This window comes from Cupressus sempervirens, chromosome 1, assembly GCF_028749045.1.
Source record: "Cupressus sempervirens isolate cs-2001-9-10 chromosome 1, ASM2874904v1, whole genome shotgun sequence".
Classification (NCBI taxonomy): Eukaryota; Viridiplantae; Streptophyta; class Pinopsida; order Cupressales; family Cupressaceae; genus Cupressus; species Cupressus sempervirens.
This window is the reverse complement of record NC_143118.1, coordinates 739,642,021-739,649,316: the sequence shown is the minus strand read 5'-3', so window position 1 is coordinate 739,649,316 and position 7,296 is coordinate 739,642,021. Positions and strand designations below refer to the sequence as shown.

Here is a 7,296-nt window from a genome sequence, read left to right as displayed (position 1 = left end):
TTAAAACAAAATGAATTAGGAAGAGGAAAGTTATTCATCACAATATGAGGATGAAAAGGTTGGAAGTGATGTGAACAACATTGTTGATCTAGTATATAATCAAGAGGCATCATATGAAGCAGATGATGAGAGTGGTTACTTGAATCAAAGTGAGGAAAATTATATTACATGTTCATCTTCATACAAGTATGATGTTGATTGGGAAGAAGAGAGCAATGAGTAAGTGTCTGTATCCAAGTAAAAGTATAATTTCTTCTTCTAAATCTGAAAATGAAAGTGAACTTCCATCTTTGAGTTGTATAAACCAGCATGTAGTTGAAATTTTTGAAGAGGAATTGCGTACAGAGTATGAAGATAAAGGGATTATTTATAAGCACAAATTACCTAATTGTGTAGATAAATGTCTTGAAGATATATGTAGTAGTAACCATACATATACAAATTATTTTGAGGTTAATGCATTAGCACCTAAAGATAATTAGTTTGTAAAAAATTTGAATCACCTTCATGAAAACAATGGAAATAACTTTTATTTATATTCTACATGCTTCGTTGATGGAGTGGATGGTGACTCTTCGTATAGTTTTGATTTTTCTTCACATGCCGAAAGTCTCCATGAAGATGAAATGTGTAGTGAGTTTAAAGAGTATACTCATGCTTTATATGATGAAAATCTTGATGATGATCAGCCATTTTTTTGTCAAAATGTTCCAAGAGAATCCTTGCATGGAGTTATCAATCCATTGTTTGAAGAAGACATGTAAGTTTTGAGAATGAGTTTAATGATGATATATTGTCTTACTGCTATAAGAAATTAGATTATTCTTCTTTCAGATGTGATAGTGAAAATGCTAATGATGTTGCATCTCATGAGATTGATAACAAGGTCTATGATGAAGCTATTATTGAAGATCAACATGTGCCTTATAGTGGGTTTTATGATGAATGCTCTAATATGATGGCTAATCTGTTTGTTGTTTTCAAAGGACCATTTGAAGATTATGGGTTAGTTTTAGATGCTGACATTGATGACATTTTGTGAGTACAAATCTGATTGTTCATTTGAATACAATCTGGCTATACATAAGGATGCATATTTTTAAGGTATGTGTGACCTTTTTCCCCATGTTGAATATGATGCCTTCATATTCGAGATTGATAGTGTGCATGATTTATTTGATGAAGAAGATTTTTAGTTTGAATCTAATATTTTTGAGCATATTGATCAGAACTTTCATGATGAGCAAATGGTTGAAAGTGAACCTAGTTTTTATATGCATTATGAAAGTGAACCTAGTTTTTATATGCCCTGATTTTGTGTACAATTTAAAAAATCAAGCCCTTAAATGCTTTTTGATGCACATCGACCTGGCTATCCTTTTGAGTCCTATGAGGTGTTTAATGTTTCTAACACCATGCATTCAATACATCTATGTGATCCATGATGATAAATTGTTGTTTCAAGTCATTTCGTGAAGTATCATTTTGAGCTATGTCCAATTCTACATTTCTGCCTAAGTGTCAAATGATAGGAGGTTGTGCCTACATTTGAATATCTGGCACCTAGTAATGTTTCATGACTCACTGCTTTAGGAATGTCTAGTGTCCATAAAAAAGAGCCTATGTTTCATATTTTGAGTCATTTCAAATCCATTTGACTAGTTTTTGAATCCCTCAAAGTTGGTTATTTATTGAAGTCATGCTGATGCAATTTATTCTGAGTTCTAGGAAGCCCTGTTTGACTTGTTGTAAATTTGACTTAGTTTACCAAAATGCTAAAATTCCTTTTGCATTAAATTTTATAGGTCAAATAATTGCTACATTTCAATTTGGAGCTTATGATGAATCTACTTGATCAGTTTTCAAATATGATTCCAAACACAACTTCTAGATTTTTTTTGGTGTCAGTAGATGCAGATTGATCGTTACCCCTATTCATGATTTCATAACTTGAGATTCATGATAGGTGAGATCAAATGGATTGTACCACTATGTTGTGCTCTAAAAATATTTTAAGTTTTCCAATTTTTAAGTCTTGATGAATCCATTTGAACACTTTCCCAAGTCCATTCCATTTGCAAAGACCACTTTTTTGTCGAGTGTTTCTAGTCTGCAAATTTGAGTAGCCCACTTTGACTGCTTGCCAACTACACCCTATTATTTTGCATGTGCCCTAATCATAGATTCATGTAATACTCATGAAAATGAACCAACAACCTAGTTTTTGTGCACTCAAGTGTTAGTTTACTTAGTTTTTAAAGACAAATCCGAATTAGATTTATTGTTTTCTAATGAGTTTTCTTGCAAGTAATTCTGAGAGAGCAACTTCGACAATCAATATCTTTTGAATAAGAATTCATCATGAGATGATATTTGATAGGGTAGGAGTATAAAAAATAGGGAATCAATATGTTTGATTCCAGAGCTCGATTAGGTGGTTTGGTCAATTTTTTAAGGCCAATCAAAGGACCTTTTGGCACTAAAATAATAGTTGAAAATGAGTTTTTAGGGATAATTGAATGCTTGATTTTGATTTTAGTCAACTTGAAGATCTGAGTAGATCAATTTGAGGATTTAGTTGTTTAGAAAAAAAAAAAAAAATCGCCTGACCCATTTAAGGCCTGATTGATTCCATCAAATAAGTGTAGCAATGGGAAATTGAAAACCTGCAATCTAAAGAAACCATGTAAGACCTTTATGAAAGATGGTTGTCTCACAATGGCAAAAATTCTAGTAGCAATTATTTGAGAGAAAAATTTATGAGGTTTTCCATATTCAAAGATAATGTGAGATTCATTGATGAGATCAACCAAAGGAATGGTTCTTACAAGGTTAGGCTCAATAAGATTTTTGATCTTAGTAATCAAGAATTCAAGGCTACTGATACTAGTTTGGAATTGAACAAAAAGGATGGTGAAAAGAAGCCATTCTCATATGCAAATGCAAATGAAATATAAATTCCTAGGTCTATGGAATCTAGGACTCATGGATTATGCCTTCCAGTTTATCATAGAGAATGGTGGGATCAATACTAGAGGAGATTATCCTTACACTACACAAGATGGTCAATGTGACATATCTAGGAAGAATTATCATGCTGCCATGATCGATGGGTATGAAGATGTCGCTGTAAAAAGTGACAAGGATCTAATGAAAGTAGTGGCTCACCAACCAGTATCAATCACCATTAAAATAGGGGGCCTCAAGTTTTAGTTTTACTAGAAGGGTGTGCATGGTGGAGAATTTGGCACCAACCTAGATCATGGAGAGGTTGTTGTTTTGAATGAGTTTGGGAATCAATAGACATCTGAAATGGCATGATACTGATTTAGAATGCCTCAAATGTTGATGAAATGAAAAAGTTGAATAGGATACTAATTGATCTCACTAGAAAACTTTAGGATGATTCCAAAATTAATTCTCAAACATTGTAAATGAAAAGTAAGACAAAGTAGAAACAAAGATAAAAAATGATTACTTTATAATCCTTCCATTTCCTTTTATGACATCTTGTTTAGACATAGCCCATACTCCATTAATGTTCCGACCAAACCTTAAAACATTCATGCAAAAATGTCAAATAGTCATAGGATGAGCTTCACACAAGGGAACACCAGTGACATGAAATCAAGGTAGACTACATTGAAGAATAAATTGTTCCATGCAAGGAAAAAACTCACTGGCTAAAGAGGAAACTAGTTGTTCCTCCCATTTTTATCAATAGTGGCAATGTATAGAAGAAAGGGATGGTAGAAATTAAGAATTAGTTGCATTTAGCATCTATGTTTGACTATCAAGTTCACTCCACATCTAACAATCTGCCTTGCAAGAGGTAATTTAGGGCAGCCAATGAAGGGGACATAAAACCTTATTAATTTGTCCCATATTGACTTCACACTATCACCAGAGGTAAATACAAATTGTGGAATGAATGGGAATAGTTTTTGAAGAAGAGGGCATCTTTTCTCAAATGGGACGTTCCTTCCATATTTACAAGCTCACGTGCATAAAAAGGGGCACCCACGATATTAGTATGAGGAGTAAACACTTGAAGAAGAGGTCAAAGTGCTAGTCAAGGTCACAATTGGAAGGAGAAAAAGTACTCGAACACATCAAAATCTAGATCTAGGTCATCCAATGGATCTTGGTGCTACCATAGTCACAGACAGGATATAGAGGAAGTCACACACAAAATAGATGTAGGAGAAAACATAATGAGGAAATCACAGCTCCTGAGGAAAGCACACATGTAGTAAGGGAGTCGCATGCATACATGAAAAAAATGCATGGAAGGAACCATAAAAAAACACTTGTGAAGCCACATAAAAGAGGAAGACAGTTCGAACTATTTATCCCACATTGACCAAGATTGGGGATATTATGTTGTTTAAATCAAACAACAGTTATATACTAAGTTTTGTTAAAGACACATGGTTTTGGGAAGTTGTGGCTTGTCAAGGGGCCCACTGTGGATGGCCAATTGGGTGCCAAAACCAAAATTTTGAAAAGTTGCATTGACAAAAGGAGAAATGCTAGAAAATGTTGCCAGAAAATGTGATCACAAGAAAGGCACCACAAAAGTTGAAAAATCTAGCAAAGCACTATGTCACCACCAAAATATGGTGAGGTTTTCTAGTAGTGACATAGTGACCTACCAAAAAACCTTAGAGATCTAGCAAGGAAGTTATGGGACCTGAAAACGGCGATGTGGGAAAATTACAATCTGACAATTGGCTGCCAAGAAAAATGTGTGTAATGACTGGATGTTGATGGGGAATTCTAACCAACCACGTGATGGCAAGTGGAACTATGTGGGGATCAGATCTCATGATGCACAGGATGACAACACATCACACATCTAATGGTTGTCACTATGTTGCCAAGACAAAGATGCACAACAGATAACATAGTGACATGGCAACCCAATAAAAAGTTTACACGTTGCAGTGAACTTGTGGTAAGATGGAAAAATCTAAAAATGACACATGGTAGTGGCCTCATATGTGGCACTCTTCTCGATGTGCTAGCATGGAAAAGAGTGACACATATCACAAGGTTGCTATGTCATTGATGATGTGGCAGAATGCTGACTAGGATAGCAACATAGCAACCAATGACATGGCATGGTGACATGGTGTGTTGATGTGGTGAAATAGAGGAAAAATGAAATGATGCCACATGACATCTAGATGGCATGTGTCAGGTGATTGAGAAACAATATACCAATAACAAGATGACATGTGTTAAAAGGGTCATCAACCAAGTTTGACCCAGATAGAAAAATGAGAGAAATTTCAAAAAGGCATAAATTTCAATATTTTATTATTCTTTCCTCACAAGTCTAATTTTAAATAAAGTTTGAATTTACCAAATAGTTCAAACTTTATAAAGGGTAAAAATTTTCTAAAATTCTATGCAAAGACATGAATAAGAGCCTAAATTTCAAATGGCCGCCACAGGGGTATTTTTTGTCTAAAATAGGCACTTCAATATACTGTTGGAACTAGGAGGAAATGAAATTTCCAAATATAGAGTTAGTTTTTGCACAAGTGCTCACCAGTTCATTGTATAAGTGAATTTGTAAATTCTGGAGCATTCTCAACAAAACGTGCAGATTTCACCATGGAGCATCAAAATTGGTTAGATGGTAGATGTAAAAGACTGTTGAAGCCTGAATGTGGAGAAAAGTAATTCTAATAAGTTTTTATTTCATTTAAAGGTCATTTTAACTTGTTTTTCCTATTTTAATCTGGCATCAGAAATTATTTATTCTTTCCAATCAAATATCTTAATCACTTTATGCTTTTGGGAGGCAAAATAGTTAAAGAGTTGATATCCAGTTGCACAGAGAGATTAGAGAGATTCACTTCATTGTTAGGAGAGGTTTTTCATGTGGACACATGTCATCTTTACAATAAATCCAAGAATTCACTCTGCTCTATATATTTCTCTTTCATTCTCCATTATAAGGGTTCTAATTTTGAGGAGAAAAATTACTTACTACTAAGGCACCATTCTTTCAGCAATTTCTCTTGTATAAACAATAGTAGTGAAGATAAATACAGAAAGTTTAGATCTATTAGGTTTTTTCTATTTTTCATTTCATGCATATGAATGTACAATTTCAAGGAAATGAATATAGTTGAGCAGAAATCTCTTTAGTTTCATTCTGATTCTCATCTCTTTCTTCTGTTATCTACAATAGTTTTTGTTTAAGAACAAAGAGCTTAAACTCATTTGCAATTCCTTATGGTTGTATGTCTGGATAAGTTTTCTATTGGAAAAAAGACCCAAGTAAATGCTTATTTACCTTGACAAGGTTGTAGGTTTCATGAGGAGGATATTCAGTAAGTACTGAGATCTTTATGAACATAGATGTTTGTTTCCAAGGTCAATGGATAGGTCAGATATATAAATATATGAATATGTTTCAGGTATCCATATGTATGTGTTTAGTTCATGGAATTGTCCAATAGATAAGGCATTGATTAGCTACAGGATCATTTGTTTGTACTACTACATTTTGGGATTTTGTTGAACTCAACATCATTAATCAAATGATTTTCCATTTCATGTTCAAGAGCTACAATAGAATACCCTCACTCATCTTATGAATTGCATTGTTTTGCATCTAGCTAATGCTGATCTATGGTATTACATGAGTTAATAGGAGAAATAAGGGTTTCATCTCCTGATTATAGATTAAAGAATATGTTTAGCACTGGTACCATATAGATTGAATCTAAGGTCCTAATGCCTAGGTTTTGTAGAGCTTGAAGTGAAGAAGGGTTTTAGCCTTATGGTTGGCCCGATGTTTGAAATGACATCTTAAGGATGGGAGTTAGCTACCCCTAGATGTGTCTTGTTCTCATCAGGGTAATTTGAAACCTATAGTATTCCAAAACACCAACAAGTCCATTTCTCATCCATTCCTCCTTTCAACAATTTTCCATTTGGTGGAGGTTTCCAAGTTGCTGAAGTATGTCTCTTGATTCCTCTATCATTAAAAAACATCTCAGCCCGATTTGATGTAAATTCTCCACCTCTATTAAATCTCAAACATTTCAAGCTTTTGTCTGTCTCATTTTCAACTCTAGCTAAGTACCACTTAAATATCTGGAAAGCATCAAATTTCTTTTTTAGAAACATAACTATCATCATCCTAGAATAATCATCAAAAAATAGGACAATGTACTTGTCACCTTTATAGCTTTGCACATTTATTGGTCCACACAAGTCAATATGAACAATTTTTCAAAATTTCTTTAGAGGTGTGAGTCTTACTTTTAAAACTAG

General features: G+C 33.9%; 1 pseudogene; it reads left to right on the top strand.

The window, feature by feature from the left end:
* Window positions 1-215: 215 nt before the first annotated feature.
* Window positions 216-3,303, top strand: LOC149580037 (cysteine proteinase RD21A-like; annotated as a pseudogene).
* Window positions 3,304-7,296: the final 3,993 nt, after the last annotated feature.